Source organism: Falco punctatus (assembly GCF_963210335.1).
Source record: "Falco punctatus genome assembly, chromosome: 3".
Taxonomy (NCBI): Eukaryota; Metazoa; Chordata; class Aves; order Falconiformes; family Falconidae; genus Falco; species Falco punctatus.
The window spans coordinates 9778997-9795824 of NC_137582.1; the positions used below are offsets into that span (position 1 = coordinate 9778997).

A 16828-nucleotide genomic window follows, 5' to 3' on the forward strand; every position below is an offset into this window, starting at 1 on the left:
AGTCCCCCAGCAGTGAACCCCAGGCCCCAGCTAACCCCCCCCCCCCCCCCCCATTTTATATACCAAGCATGAAGTCACATGGTATGGAACATCCCTTTGCCTAGCTTGGGTCACCTGTCCTGGCTGTGTCCCCTCCCAATTTCTCGTGCCCCTCCAGCCCTCTGGCTGGCAGGGCCCAAGGAACTGAAAAGTCCTTGACTGAGTATAAACATCACCCAGCAACAACTGAAATCATCAATGTCCTATCAACATTGTTCTCACATCAGAGCCAAAACACAGCCCTGCACCAGCTACTAAGAAGAAAGTTAATTCCATCCCCAGCTGAAACCAGGACACGCTCCTTTAAGAGAGAGGTCCCATCAGAAAACAAACAAACAAACAAATAAACTATTTCACTGCTGTTTCTTCAGTCCAGGGTGGGGGTTGGGATGGAGCATCATTGCTGTACTAGCTTTTGTTCTATCAGCCATTACTTGGAGATTAAAGATGCTCCTGACAGACCTCTAGGAGTAGCCCCTTAGTCTCGTATTTGCTAAGTTGCTTTAGCCTCCTGTGAAAACAATTTCTCTACCAAGAAGGAATAGGCCTGAAGCTTCATTAATGCTATTATATTTGCATCAGATCAGGATCATGAACTTCTATTAGCTTTTTAAGCCTTTCTAATCACTGTGGGTAATTTATTTTCTTGATACTGCTGTTCTCTTGTGAAGCTCGTGGCAGTTCATTTTGATAACTGTGTACTTTTAATTCTCAAAGGTTGATGAGGGTTTGCTAGTAGCCTCATCAACAGCCCAATCCTTTTCATCAGTAGTAGGTCTGTGCTAGAATATGTGGAAATGTATGTATTCTTATTAATGAAATACCAATTTACTTTCGTCAATAGTAGCAGATAGGCAGCGAGGAAACACGAAACACTGAAATGCGAGAGAACAACCACCAGTGAAATCTTCACTCTCACTTTGATTGGTTGGTTAGAGATTAAATTATAGGTCTCAATTTTGAGGTATTATTTCTCTTGATTGTTTTCATAGCAGATATTCCAAACCTTATAAAGAAAATCTGGAAGCTGTCACAATTTTAAATTTCATTCTCATTGTTCTATTACTAATCAAATTATGTTCTGTCTACTAACTCTGTCGAATGACTACCTTTGTAGTTGTAGCTTACTAATTATAACTTGTCCACAGATAGTTTACATGTTGCATTTACGTACCTCAGCCTAGCACTTTTCACAGCTGGCTTCAATAGAGTGCTCCAGGAACATTGTAGTTGTAAGCACTGTCAAATAAGGCTCAAAATGAGACCGAGATACCAGTGTTTGCTCGGAAACTTATCTTTCATGTGTAATGCTTTCCCTCTTAAAGTGAGACTGTAATTTTTCTGGCTGTTCAGTCCTGACTGTGGTACTGTCTTGATGATGCTAGACAAGTGAAAAACCTTCATCCTGCTCATTTACAGAAACAAAGCTAAGCTCCAGAAAACATGTAAGTTACAGTTTGAGCTGCCCTCTGGGTGCAAAGAATCCAGTTTTGGGTTTTTTTTTCATTAGCATACTGTGACTGATTTCTTGAAGACCTTGAACCCACAGTAGAAAGCCTAGTATCACATACCAAGCCTCTTATTTATGAACAAGATAAAAACAGTCTTACAATGTTTCACTTGCCCTTAGACTATTATTAATGTGTTAATGGAAGACAAATGCATTTTGAAAGTGAATGCTGCATTCTTAAATTGTCTTGGAGTGTGTAAGTATATAATGTTAATTCTCTACAAAAGCTTTTCTTTCAGCTCTTGCATTAAAACACCAATGACCCAATCTTTAAAAAGTTCAGTTTTAAGCTTAGTTTTAATCAGACAATCCCATTAATGTGAATGAGCTTTTCATTAATAGGCTTAAAGTTAAGTAAGTCTTTTTTTGTTTTCACAATCAGAACCTAAGATGTGATCCCAATGATTAACCTTGATTCTCCTTCTCCTTCTGTTTCTGAGGATTTGCTGGTGTTATGGCTTGAACATTAAATCTCAATTTATCTACCTGCTTATCTGTTCCTGTGAAGTTGCTTGGACAAGAATAGAAGCTAAAATTTTCACAAGAGTGCAATAAAGTTGCATATACAAAGTCTATGGCAATTTGGCAGAATTAATGGATTTAACACTTTTCACTATTTAAATCTTCATACAAACTAGTACATGAAAATTGTCAGCTATATAAAACCTGAATTTATCTTAAGACCAATAGTAAGGTTTTCATTATGTGTTCAACTTCAGTTCAAATTAAAAATCATATACACTCACATTTCTAGAATAATGGAGCACTGTTCAAGGAAGAACATTGAAGTGATTTATGTCGAGACAAAAATGATGGAGGAGTAGCATAAAAGGTACAAAAGACTACCTTGGTTGAATTGAAGGACAGGATCTCTTCCTCAGAAAAGCAGCTTAGGAAAAACAATAAAGAACAAACTGAAATAAAAGCAAGGAAATATGTCTTTGAAAAGATGAGTGAGAATGAAGATGACTTTGTGTGTTTTAGTTGTAGCACACAATTCATTTCTTAAAAATTACTTTTAAATGCTCACATTCATGAATTAATTTAATGAAATACTGTGTGTTTCGGTGTCCTTTTGTGACAAACTACTGCTTTGCAAAGTGATCGTGAAATGTGTAGCTGTTGGAAAAACCAAGATATCAGATAGTATCAACAGCAAAAGAACATGTTACTATCTTCTTCATCTACCATCTTCGGTATTGACTTCCACTGCTAGTTAGACATCGCTATTTACCAAAGTATGCTGTTTGTTTGTTTGTTTGTTTTAATCTGTTTTTCAAATACCATGCTATGTAACAGATTTTCTCAAGATGCAAAAATATTCCACTCATTCTTTGTACCCATTCCCCTCCCCTAAGGAAAGGAAAGAAAAAAATGCATATATATATATATTTATATATATACACACATATACACACACAGTGCAAATAAGCGTGCATGTAGGAGTATTTTTACTTTTTGTTAGAAAAAAAGGTAATCTTAAAGAAATACTCAGTTACAATCAGTTCAGCTGTTGAACTGAAATTCATCAATTGTGCCTATAAAGATTTTTTAATGATTGGATTTTATTCGGTTTTATTTACCGATTGAGTTTTAATGATTGATTTTTTTCCTCATAACTTAGAGCAATGGAAATGCAAAAGTGAGCAAAAATTAATCAGGGAATTTTTAGCTACACATTATAACAGACTGGTGTAGCTAGTGAGAAGTGGGAGCTTTAAAAGATTTTGTTCACATAGGTAGATCGTAATTATACATACATGTATGTGGAGTGTGTGTGTGTCTGTGTTTACACAGCCTTCAAAAATCAGAGTATTTTTAAAAAGAAAAAAAATATTTCTTTAATCTTCTTGTAGCTATATGTTTTAGTCTTTAATTAGAAAAAATAAACTTTAGAACTACAAAAATATTAGCGGCAATGAACTAAATTAGTTGCATTTTCTTTAAAGTCACTGTTTTCCTGTTGATTTCAGTGGATTTGTGGGATTTTTTTACTTATGGATTATTTGGTCCTGGATTATGCTTGTGTAAATTTCTGAAAAATACGGGATGGATTTACTAAATGAATAAAGAAGGAGTGATCACAGGCAGGAGGACTTCAAAGTATCTAAGCAGACATTAAGGATGTTTTGCTATTATAATAGCAGAAAGGATAAGTCTGAAAGTATATATTAATTGGAAGACTGGGATGGAGTTCTAATGTAGCCATTCATACCCATTTAAATACACTGTCCTAAGAAATCATGTCAAATAGCACAGTCACTTGCATGTCTTTTCAAATCTCACTTTGAGATCTCTTTCATTTAACTCTTCTGTTTGCATTTCACATGAATTGATTATGTCATTCCTTTCTGAATTTGCAATACAGCAACAAAAATTTAGGAAAATGTTTTTTCGGGATATTTTGGAAATTTTCAATATAATTTCAATATGATGGAAGATACTAAAGTGGTTTCTAGTGTAGTACAAAACATTACATTTTCATGTTGATGTCTCACAATGTAGAAAAACTAGTTATCTGGATTTGGAGAACCCTCCAACATAAGAAAGATCTTCAAAATAACATATTGGGGAAAAAATCCATTCCACTAGTCTAGCTTGCTCCTAGGGTGAAAAGTAAGAGTAAATGCTTGATGCTTGTGTTCATTTCTACTACAAAATGACAATAAAAATGCATATTACTAAAAACAAAGCTGTGATTTCTTTCAAAGTAAAAGAACATTTAAAAATTGATATGCAGAATTGCATTTACTCATCTGTTCAGACAGCATTCTGTAAGACATTTGGTATTTTTCTAATTATTAGAGACTTCTTTCTTGCCAAGATAACAAAAGGAGGTGTCTCTCATATTTCTGTATTTGCGACAGTAATTATCCATAGAAAATTCCAACACCAAATTACACTAATTTTCTTTTTCATTTGTTTGTTACTTAGAGGCAGACACTTCCTGTTTACATACCCACAAACACTTGCATTTTTATCTGTATCCCCTTCATTCATCCGTCTGAACAAAGCTGCCTTTGCAATTTATGTGACAGTTTTGTATATCAATTCTGACTTGTGGAAAGTTTGTAAAATGAGTTTCTAAGTTACATTGTTTGCATTTAACTGGTAGCACACTACAGAGATCTACAAGGAGGCTGTGACATTCCATTTGAAGAATTATGAATAACTCCATCTATAATGGAGCCAGATACACTTACTGATGGAGGTGGTAAACGGAGAAGCCTGGTGGTTTAATACTGGAAGAATGAGAAAAGAGAGGAAGATAAGATTTAAGAAATAATAACTAAAAAGTTATGCTCAGTATTTATGTTTCAAGATAGTTCAAATAGTTCAAGAGAAAGTTAAACGCAATGAAAGGATGTGTGCAGCCAGAGACAAATCTAGCTGGTACTGTGTAGAAGAAAATAATTTTTAGGGAAATGTTAAGAAAGCAAGATACTCGCAGCAATGCTGTGTGGTTGACAGTAGTTATAGTATGTTTGGCAGAAGTAATGTTCCAGGAAAAATAAAAAACTTAAGGAGATCTCAGTTAATGTGTGATGTGAAAAGGCATATTTTTAAATACAGACTTCAAATTTAGCCTCAATATATATGTATGTCTCCTTTTCTCTTTAATTATTGTATTGATTTTTATAGCTTCATAAAAGGAATACTAGAACTGCCAGTGACCATTGAACAGAGCTCGTATTCACCTTTGTGTCATTTAAAATTATTCCTATTCTTTAGTGTTGGATTTCTGCGTGATAGTTATACTTCTGAAAAGGATTTTCTTTTATTAGGTTTTTTGTGACTTGCATGATTCCTTTTTTATTTGAACTGTAGATATAGATCCAAGGAACAACCTGATTCAGCAGTTGCAGGAGTTGATTCACTTCATACACCTGTGAAATAATGAGTAGGGATTAACGGAACTGGTACCACTTAATTATAGATTTCTAATAAAAAAATAAGCTAGGCCTGCTGAAAGTGTAGCAGAATCTGTGGAGGTCTAAAATGAAGAGAGAGCCCCTGATGTGTGTTATAGGAGACCTGAGAGAGCAAAGTTGTTAGGTGGTACCCTGCAGGGAATCCTCCATTGTTCCAAGGAGAAGAGCAACCAGGTCTCCCTCAGCAGCTCCCGGGAAGACATGCCCTCTCCCTCTGACTGCTGAAGCAAGTCAGACACAAACACAGTGCAAAAACCATGGTTATTGCCGTGCTCCAAGTGTCAGCAGTGAGGTACTGGGCTGCTCTACAGAGACCTCCAAATAACATTGATCACATACTTTTGCTGCCTTTGATATGCCCCCCCTGCTCCTTTCCCTCTTTCAGGTTCTTCCATTTTGCCATCTTCATGTCCCTTCCCAAATAAACAACTTGCTCATAATTCCCTTTTCCTTATTTGTCTTTCTACAAGTGCACCCAAACTCAGTATTTTTGTTAGTGTTTCCTAGGTAGTCTCAACTTTAAAAACGTATTACTGAAATAATTACCTAGGCAGTACGGACCTTGACTCTCCGAAAGAGGCTCCCATATTCTTCCAGAATGCTCTGTGAAGTTTAGCTCTTCTCACATCAGTCTCTCTGAAATCCAGGCATTCCTCATGGCTCTGACTGTAACTTCTTATGTTGTTATTTGTTGCGTCCAGCAAGTTTTGTCATATCTGGTGGTTTCTGAGCTGTTCAGTTAGCTTAACTGCAGGCCAGTGCATGCATCCTCTTCCTCACAAACTTCTCTGTAGCTAAATAGTCATGTCCAGCCTAGAAGCTTACCCTGCTTTGAGCAGTGCGTTGCTCTAGGTGACGCCCAAAGGTCCTTCCCAACCTGTTTTAAGGTTTTGTGACATTACACATATGGTTTGTGTCAGTATGTTTTAAAACAGGTAAATAAAGTCTTCATGCCACTTTCACTGAAGCCAGGAACAATTTACTTTGGTTTCACATAGTGCTGAAAACAAATTTGGACTCTAAATAGAAATCAGGTAACTGTTTATTCTTTTTATAGAACAAGAGAAAAGATCTTCATATCTTTTATTATTTTGCCAGTAACTGACCCAAAAAGATGGTCTCACCTGTCAAAGTTTGGGCTCTATTTGACATCTTAATGCTGATTTCTCAAAACCTGAAGTCCATAAAAAGCATTCTGAACACTGAAATATTTTTTCATAAATTCCTCTTTTTGTATATTGCTGTAATTAAGGAACTTTTTTCCCCATGTTATTATTGTGGGGTTTTGGTCCTAGAACATTTATAACTTCAAACCATATTAATATAGATTTTAAAATTAAAAGATACGCAAGGTGCTCTCTTACTGAGGAAAGTAGTTGGTGCTGAGTGCCACTGAACTTTAAGAGTTAAAAGCTTATCTTTGCTGAACTTGGAATTTTGCAATGCGCATAGTGGGTACTGGGGTTTTGAATCCAGCATACAGAAAATAAGCTGAGTCAGACATAATCATCATGGACAGTGATAAGTAAAATCTCAGCATGTTTACTATTTGAGGAAAAAAATCTGTTAAGTTGCATGCATTGCATGAAGAGATTATTGGGAAATTTCAGTCAAGAATTTATTTAACTGCAATGTTTCAGTTTGTGAAAAGCAAAACTTTATAGAAGGGTTGTTTCAATGAGAAAAATTACTCAACGTTCTTTACATATGCTATTTAAATATTTTTAAATTAAAATTATCTTTGCTTTGAAACCTAGCTGATTTTAAACGCTAAACCATTTTATTTAAAGAAATGTTTTATTTTTATTGAAGTGGGTTATCTACCTTGTCTCAGTTTTCCTTCATTATTTCAGTAATGCTGCTACATTAAAAATGGAACAAAAGATCTGTTTTTCTTTCTATCTTGTGAAGTAGATTTTTTTAAAAAAAGATCATCTTAGAAACAATGGTGACAAATTATGTTTTGATTCAAAATGAAAAGAAAGATTTACCAATAAAAATGTAGTTTAGTTATTTTCTATATTGAAATAGATCACATTCTAGGCATACTTTCTTACTGCTCTTGAAACACTGGAAAAACAATGTTTTCAAATTTCTAGCATACACAGTAAGGTTTGTTTTTCTTTACGTAACAGTAAGGTTTTATATTTTTCTTTAAAACACTGAGATATAAGTTTATGTACTCAATAACATATTTATCACCCTTCTAACCTAAGGAACATATATATATTTTACATTATGTATTGTCAAAATTTTCATAACAATAATATAATCAATGAATTTACGTTGTACATTATTATAAGGAGTTTCAAATACAGTACTGGGTTGGTAGCAAACTATGGGAGGCAAATGCCATTCTTAAGCATTTAGTTTCTACATTGGACCTCCCTTCCCTTTTTTTTACTTTTTACCAGTCATTTGGGATGCTACCATACCACTCAGAGGATCTCTTGCTATTCATTTTTGAGAAATAATTTGTTAGGATAAACAGTACCTATGGATTATACACAAGGGGGCTGTTGCAGGTTCCTCCTATTTAAACTGGGTAATTGCTCATCAGATACTCATGTATTTGCTTTGTTCCCTGATTGGGACCTGACCTTTATAAATGGTAGGAATGACTCAGGAAATTACTGAAATCTTTATTCTGCTAGCAAGTTCCTTGTGAAGAGAAACAGCACAGAAGGAAAGTCTTTGCTACTCTGGGAATGTAAAAGGACCTTTGTACTGTCTTACATATCTGTATTATCCTTGACTAGCTGCATGGACTTCAGGTATAAATGTACATGGTTTGGTCTCTGGTTGAGGAAAAGAGAGACGTGACTCAGATTTATGAATCATCTGTCTGTTTCACGGTTGTTCCTTTCACAGCAGGTAATGGCTAGCATGGCTGTTTGTGCAATTACAGTTACAGAAACAGTGGCTGGATTTTATCTGATTAATTGTGGTTTTATTTTGTCATGGTTCTGACAGTCATGCTCTATGCAAATCATAGGGGTATAGTTGCAATAAATATTTCTTCAGTTGTTGATTATGGCAGAGCACTTCTGTTATCCTGATGTTATTGTGTGCCTGCTTATTCTATACAAAACAGTTTTGTGTGACAACTGAGGGCAGGCTTTGAATCCCTTTATTTTGTCTTAATGTTGTATTTTCACTAACTGTTCATTGTAGCATTAATTTCCTATCTACATATAGTGCTGCTTGCAATTTAAGTACCTCTTCTGTTTTGTTTGCAAACTTCGCAGATTTCCCTTTGTTCAGGGAAGATCATATATTTCTTGACTGACTTGTACTCTTTTTCAACAGGATAACAAATCCATGGCTTTGTAGTGTTTAATAGTTTACTGTACTCATTCATGAATATAAGAATGTCTTCTAATAACTCTCTTCAATATCTTTTCTAAAATCAATGCATCTTTTTAAATAATCTCTACAGTTAACTGCTCGCTGGAGCTATTTATTGCTAAAGGCAGCATAGCACATCATAGCTCATCTTGCACATCTAACCACAGCATCAATTAGACACACTTTCAAAAATCGTGTTATGACAATAAGACTTGAATTCCATAGTAGTTCTAATGTATTTCTAGCATAACATTGGAGGTGAGGATCTTATGCGACCTGCCTGTTTGTAGCCTGGCAATGAAAACCTATTTTCTGATGGGAATTTCAAGGACCGACAGGGTTTTGTTGTGGGGCATTGGTGGTTTGTATGTAAAAATTGATATTTATTTTTATATATATAAAGGATTGGACACCCTCATATTTTTAACTTGTTGTTGATTAAAACAAAACCAAAAAAAACCTCTTTGAAAAACACTTTAAAAATAATTAAAAAGCTTATCCTTATTTTCATATCATGCTGGGTGTCAGTGTGCCTAGGATCCCTTATTTGGGTCGCGTGGAATCAGTGTCTCCTTTGGCATTATCATGTGCTGGATTAGTTGCCTATATGTAACATGGGTAATTATTACTCTTTATGAGTGGTGCTTCAGTTGATGTTGTCCTTCAAGAGATCCATTAAAGCTTGCGTTTAGCGATAAGCTACACATAGGATCAGAAGAGAGTATCCTGATCACTAGTCCACATTACTTTTATAAATTCTTTGACAAGTCAAGAACTCCTGTTAAAGCTGCTACTTTTTGGACCTTGGTACAAGACAGCCTTGACAGTCTTGTTTATTAATTAAAAAAAAAAAAAAACAAAAAAAAACCAAAAAAAAACCAAACAAAAAAAAAAAACAACAAAAAAAAAAGGAATGATAAAGCAGGTGCCAGTCCAATAACTGTTCAGGAGTTTCTTTTGCTGTAAGCAGCATTAAAACCTTTTGAATATTTCCTCTGACTGTCTCCTAAGGCTGTTTCAGCTTTTCACACTCTCCGTTCATCCTCATGGTGCTGTTAGGTAGGCTTCCAGTGGTTTTGTTGTTTTGTTGTGGTTTTTGGTGGTTTTTTTTTCCTCTGGAGAAGCCCATCTAGATACAACACATGACTAATCTACTTTAACCAAGGTGTTACCAGGAAGTAGTTCTGCCCAGGGCTCCTCGTGCTAGCTCAGCATTTCTGTTCTCTTTTAATTGCAGGTGCTGCTAGGCTTTCCTTCCAACTTGCTTTGTAACACAACCTAAATTACAGTTCACATGTCTTCTGTAAGGAATGTGGAGTCTCTTCTATAAATAATCTCAGAGGCTTTTATTCATACGATGCCTACTCTATTTTATGACCCCAGCTGTTTTAAATGATGTAACTATTCTAGCAGCAAAGTAACTTGTTAAGGCCTGTTAAGCTAACAAGGAGTCTGTATTCTGAACTGCTTTAATGCTGGAGATAAAAGTCAAGGAAAAATGAAAATGAACTTTTATCTAGAAGTTGATTCAAACAAATACCGGCTAATTTTTAGGGCTATTACTAGGATTTTAAAGGAAGGTTCTGAAATTTTTTATTCCATCTTGACAACATAGAACTAAAAAAGAAAATGAGAAATGTCAGTGTGTTAATGCTGGATAAGAAGTCATCTCTGGCTTTATCTTCTTCCTTTTGCAGTCTATATATATATAATATTAATAACACAATATATTATATATACAAAGGAAAAGATCAGACAAATCTGTTGTGCAAGAAATAAAGAAGAGTCCATACTTGTGCTGTGTTGAAGGTTTAGTTACAAACTATCTAAACCTATAATAGAAATAAGAACAAAACCACAGACTTTCAGTTAAGCCTCTGAAATATGAATTTAAAACAAAGAACATAGTAGCTATTAACGCAAAGGGATGGCTAAGCTATATTGCGTTGTGATCTTTACAGAACAACAATAGTATATTGGTTTCTGTGACTTAAAAGCTACTGAGTGTTGGGTTGGGTCAGTAAGACAGAAGTGTTAATAAAATTAGCAATAAACCTCATTAAATATATCACTGAGGGTAAGAGGAAAATTTGAAATAATATCTGCCTTGAATGGAAGAACTGAAGAAAGAAAAAGGGACATTCTTAGTTTTAAAAAGTAACCTGGATTATGAGCATTTATGAAGAAACCTTATGTGATACAAACTGTAGAATTAATTCTGACCCTGGAACTCCAAGCCACTAGGAGGAATGCAGCCTCATAAACAGGGATCGTTTGACGCATGTCTGTCAGTCAGGATACTATTGAAAAAGTCATCACACACTACTATCTGAAATAATTTTATGAATTTAAAATTATTTAATGCTAACTCTGCAGCTAAACACTACCTTTCCTGGAACTAGTAAATTACTCTCCCCACTTGATTTTTAAAGGTAAAATTACTAATTTTGGGTATCTAATTACAACATTAGAGCATGTAAAACCCATATCTGTGGTGTCAAACTGTCTTTATGTTATGTAGTATATAGTAAGTTACTTTCCAGAGGACCAGCTAACTTGCTTTTCCAAATAAAATATTTGTCGGGAATTTGTTTTTTTGCTGTTTTAGAATGTCCCAGAATGTGTGAGTTTCTTTTCCTTAATAATATCCCAGGATAAATTGCTGGTTTTTGCTTCTTCATTGGCTTTTAGGATGACTGTTCCTTTACGTGTAGGTGGTAAAGGGGGAGAAGAAAGAAAAAAGGAAAGGAGTGCATTTCTTTTCCTTTTCTTTGATTTTTTTTTTTGGGGGGGGGGCAGTCTCAGCAAGAGTAGTATACTCATCAAAGGAATCAGTTTTACAGAATGTGTTTCTCTGATTGTAAATTGAATGTAAGAATACTACAGCTTTTCACACATACTGTATAACATTGTGTAGTCATTAAGCCTATGCAGTTGTCTTTATACTCTTATGTTACTTTATATTGTATATGTTTTCTGAATCACATGTGTCATCAGTTGACCTGATCTGTAGTTGTATGTGAAAATGTGGAAACTGAGCGAGCCTTTTGTATATGAAAGGTTAAAAGTGCAGGGAAATAAATACGAGGTTTGCACTTCCCTTGACAATTTCAGCGTACCTACTACATATATTTTATGTTTAATTTTGTTTCATGATTTTTGTTTTCACTTGATGTTTTCTTTATGTCAGCAGTCCTTATCTTCAACTGTATTAACTGGGTTTCTTACATTTCACAGAAATTGTACTGCTGTTTTTTTACACACAGACACGTGTAAATATAATCCCTGATAGCTTCACATATTAGCTTTAACAGCTTCATCTGTTTCCACTTGAACCTTTCAACTTGCTTCTCTATCTCAAATTTTTTCAGTGACTTTTCAGTTTCTTTGTTGTATCCTATTCTATATTTTCTTCTGTTATTTCTCTTTATGTCTCATTGCTTTATTGGTTTTTGATCTCTTTTTATTTTCTCACTCCTCCCCCCGCCCTTCTCCCCACAACAGAATTTCTGTTGGCTTATATGAAAGAACAAGCTTTATTTTTCAAGGAGGCTTTCTTTTGTGGTTATTTTGATTTATTTTGTAAAAGGGAGTTTATGTAAAATGCACTAGGTGAAATAACAGTCAGATATAATAATAAAAATAAATAACAGATTAGCGTAGACATTTTGGGGGTTTTGGTGATTAGAAGTGGTCTTCACCAAAACACTGTGTGTAAGTGTGGAAGAGGTACAAGAAAGAACATCCCTTGACATTATACAGTCATCAGCTGGGTTTGTTGGCTTAGAGGCGAGGCCAGAGATATCCAATGCTTTTTTTTTTTTCTCTGTTTCTATAGGAAACTGAATGAGTTCCAGGATGATAAAGAATAGCTTTCTGAATTGAAATATACTGACATATAAAATCAGCAATAATTTGGGAGTTCAGTATCTCATGCAGTTATCTTACAAATTAAAGGAAATTTCCTTATGCTGTTGAAATGGAAAAGTAGTCCATTTTACCACTTCTGTAAGATCTGTCAATACAGATCTATAGTGTCAAAACATTTCTAGTTATTGAAGTTGCTATTAAACTATTTTAAGAACACTTTATTTATTTTTTTGTTTGTTTTTAGTCTCACACATAGCTACGATATAAGTACAATAAAGGGGCAAGGCAACAACATGTAAGACAGATTTTAAATGCTTTCCAAAACAGTTTTGACACTACTTTTGTGTGCTGGTTTTGGCTGGGATAGTTAATTTTATTCATAGTAACTAGTGTTTTTAACACTGGGTTATTTTCACTATTGCTGAGTAATATACAGCATCAAGACCTTTTCTGCAACTCACCCCACCCCACTACCAAGTAGGCTGGTGTTGCACAAGAAGCTGGTAAGGGACACAGCTGGGACAGCTGATGCCAAGTGACCAAAGGGATATTCCATACTGTGTAATGTCGTGCTCAGCATATAAAGCTGGGGGAAGAATAAGAAAGGGGGGACATTTGGAGTTATGGCATTTTTCTTCCCAAGTAACCATTATGGGTGATGGAGCCCTGTTTTCCTGGGGGTGGCTGAACACCTGCCTGCCCATGGGAAGCAGTGAATGAATTCCTTGTGTTGCTTTGCTTGCACGCGTGGCTTTTGCTTCTCTTATTACTGCTGTTGCATCAACCCATGAGTTTTTTCACTTACACTCTTCAGATTGTCTCTCCCATCCCAACGTGGAGGGAGTGAGCAAGTGGCTGTGTGGTGCTTAGTGGGAAGCTGGGGTTAAACCACAACATTTTGTCAGATTGACTAGCATGTGCAGAAGGCACTGTTAAAAAGCACTGAAGATTATATATAACATCTGTATTGCACAAGCTGAGAAATTCATGGTGCCTGATTTTTTCATGTGAGGTTCCGTAGATCAGCTCTACCAGCCCTGGGAAAAGAGACGAGAGACCAACTGTAGATGAACCATTTGCCTTCATCTACCCAGAAATTTCACTGTTTTCTGCCAATTACCAGAAATCCTCAGGAGTACTGTATATTCTTTTGGCAATCTATGAACCTATTCTTCAGAAGGATAAAACAAAAAATAACATCCAATTTTTCTTTCTGATACTAGCCCATTATTCTGTCTTTGGTCTCCAGGTCAATACACCATTATTTCTGCAGTGCTGAAGGAACTTGAACATTGGCAATAGACTAAGCACAGGGAATGCAGAAAGAAATAAATATATTCTTGCCTGGTCACTTATATCTAAACAATGACGTTGATTTGAAGCTGGTGGGATTTTGATAATGCAAGAATTTGTTCTGACAGGGAGGAAGTCTAGAGGGCAGAGGGAGAAGTCAAAAAGTATACAAGAAATTTAATTTATTACAAGTTCTATAACTATTTGTCACTCTGTCACTGTGGGAATGAAAAGGGTCCCTGAGGGATGTGACAAAAGATGAAGAGAGCTGTGCTGAATGTGCATCTGCAAAACTGACTCATTCAGATGAATTCAAATGTGGTCAATTTGATTACGGGAGATGGGGGACACTGAGATTCAGGAGAAGTCTCTGCTCCTAAGGGTGAACCTCCTCATGATGGTGAAGCATACACATTTTGCATCACTGTGCTCATACTGGTTTCCTGGGAATTCATTATAGTGAGCGTCTGCCACACTAAGCAGTAACTACTCCATTGTAATGATTCCCAGCAATGCGGGTGGAACTTTCCCACCTCCTCTTATTTAATTATTTATTTAAATTTTAACTTAGTCTCTCAAGATGCACAACTCGTTTTCATGAGGGCTCTCAGGAGACAACAATAAGACAAGTCTACTGCAGTTACATACGTCATTATAACAAAAAACATTGAGCAGGTCACTTAATCTGAAGCTGCAGACAAGAGCATTGAGCTCTCAGCATCTCAGTATGTTAGCTTACGGCAACAATTTAAGGGATTTCAGGAAGTTAATTCCTTTTTTTTTTCGGTCAGTCACAGTTCAGGCTTGTCTGTTCTTTGCTTTACTCTGTCTTCTGTGTTCAAGGTTCTGTGCACGTGTACTACCCCCTGTAAACAAGCTTTGCTGTCTTCGTGGCAGATTTGCTGTTTCTTTGGGTGTGTGTGTGTGTGTCAGGTTTTTAATGAATGTTTATACTACACCTTTAGTAGGAGGGTTCTGAGCAAGTAAGAATGAGGACCTTTGTGCTGAGCATTAATTAGGCTTTGTTTTTCAAAGATGTTTACCAGAGTGAAAACACTTCAAAGAATCTTCATTAAAAGTCCTTCCTGTTTTAATTGTTGAATTTGTCATAGTGGTAATTGTTCTCCAGGCTTCACACACAGTTCAGGAACACTTGAGACCTGAACTTCTAAGCATGATTATAACAGGAAGTAGATGCCAATGTAATCTTTCTTTTTTGTTATTTATATTATTACTATTATTTTAGAAAATATTTGTTCAGAATAAATAATTTTTAGAATTTTAATTTTGGGGGCAGGTGTTTAACAGTTAACCTCTGAATTGAGTTGAGTAATATAGTGGTTTTGACCAAATGTAAATTTAATGCCTTCTGGTTAATGTTAATGCTAAGAAGAACAGATATTTTTGAGATTAAGAAGCCATTCATAGTTTGTCACTTTTTTCTTTTTGTTCTAGGTCATATATTACCTAGACTATGAAATAACACAGTTTACAGGCTCCATGTTGGTATTTGCTTATTTTTTCCTATGGATGACTGCTGACAGGGAGGAGAAACAAAGTTCTGTATAATAAATCCTAATTTGTTGGTATCTTCTGCAGTCATTTAGATTTACTCTTTTATAAGGAAAGAATTTCTCACCACCACCATCCCCACAGTTTTTGTAAAGGAAAATTCAGTAATAATGTTTTCAGATACATTTTAGATATGCCATTCTTATAAATCTCAGTGCACTTTATATACCATTTTTAACGCATGCACTGTTTTATAGTCTTATGAACTGGTATTTCCTGAGGTGGAAACAAAGGGAAGAAAAATAATAACTTGAATGGATAAAACGGCACCCTTATTATTTTGTGAGGTACTCCTTAATTTTAATGTACATCTGAAGTATAACAATGACTAATCTGTTTAAATAGCTCATCTGTAGATATAGACATCTTTAGAAAGAAATCACATGCCTCAAGGCAAAACCTGATTTCTAGCAAGAATTGGGAAAGAATGCAAAAAGGCAAGGAAACCAAGGAAGTATATAGTTAGAAGCAAATGTGACACCCAGAATGTCTGGATTCTGTCCCTGGCATAACGTAGACTTCATACAATGTATAAGTGTGAAAAATTCCTATTAAATCACATTTGTACTTGAAGAAGGTAGTAATACATCATTTTGTATGAATGTGTTCTGAGATGGGATGTGAAACTTGGTCTTTGTGGGTGTTGAGGGGAGATTACACTGATAGGGAGATAAGAAGCAGGGTAATACTGAATGTCTAAAAATATCTTCCCTCAGTGGAAAATACCATATAGAGTTTGTTTTTTAACTACTGTCCGGCCACAGGAGACTGGAGTTCTTGCACTTCAGCATAACCCACTGTCCTGAACTGCACAATAGCAATGGAAAACATATCCTTTCTGCTTATTTCTAATATACAGCAGTTTTGAAGTATTCTTCCATTATTCTGATGAGAAACTGTACTTAAATGAGTACAGAAGAAAGTGTGATTGAGCTTCCAGTATTATTATGGATTTGAAAAGAGCATAAAGGGGAAAAAAACAAAACTGCAGCCAAAAGACAGTTGATAAGCTTCCTTCCACTGCAGTATTTTCCCATCTAATTTCTACATCAATGTTTGGTTCTTCAGAGATTTTGAATTTGTTCTGTTGGGTTCCCATGAAATTTAGTAACAAAGTTAGTTTAATTGTGTTTCTGTTTACATTAACTTGTGACGGCTTTATGATGCTCAAACAAAGCCAATATTGGAAGAAAGTTCTAATTTTTGTACGTTTAGTTGCATGTTTTGCGATTCCTGATTGACTGATTGTTGATATTTTCAGATA

General features: G+C 35.4%; 1 protein-coding gene across 15 annotated transcripts in view; it reads left to right on the forward strand.

The window, feature by feature from the left end:
• CDH18 (cadherin 18) overlaps positions 1-16828 on the forward strand; it is a 689972-nt gene that overhangs the window by 493267 nt on the left and 179877 nt on the right. The gene's annotated exons all lie outside the window — the stretch shown is intronic.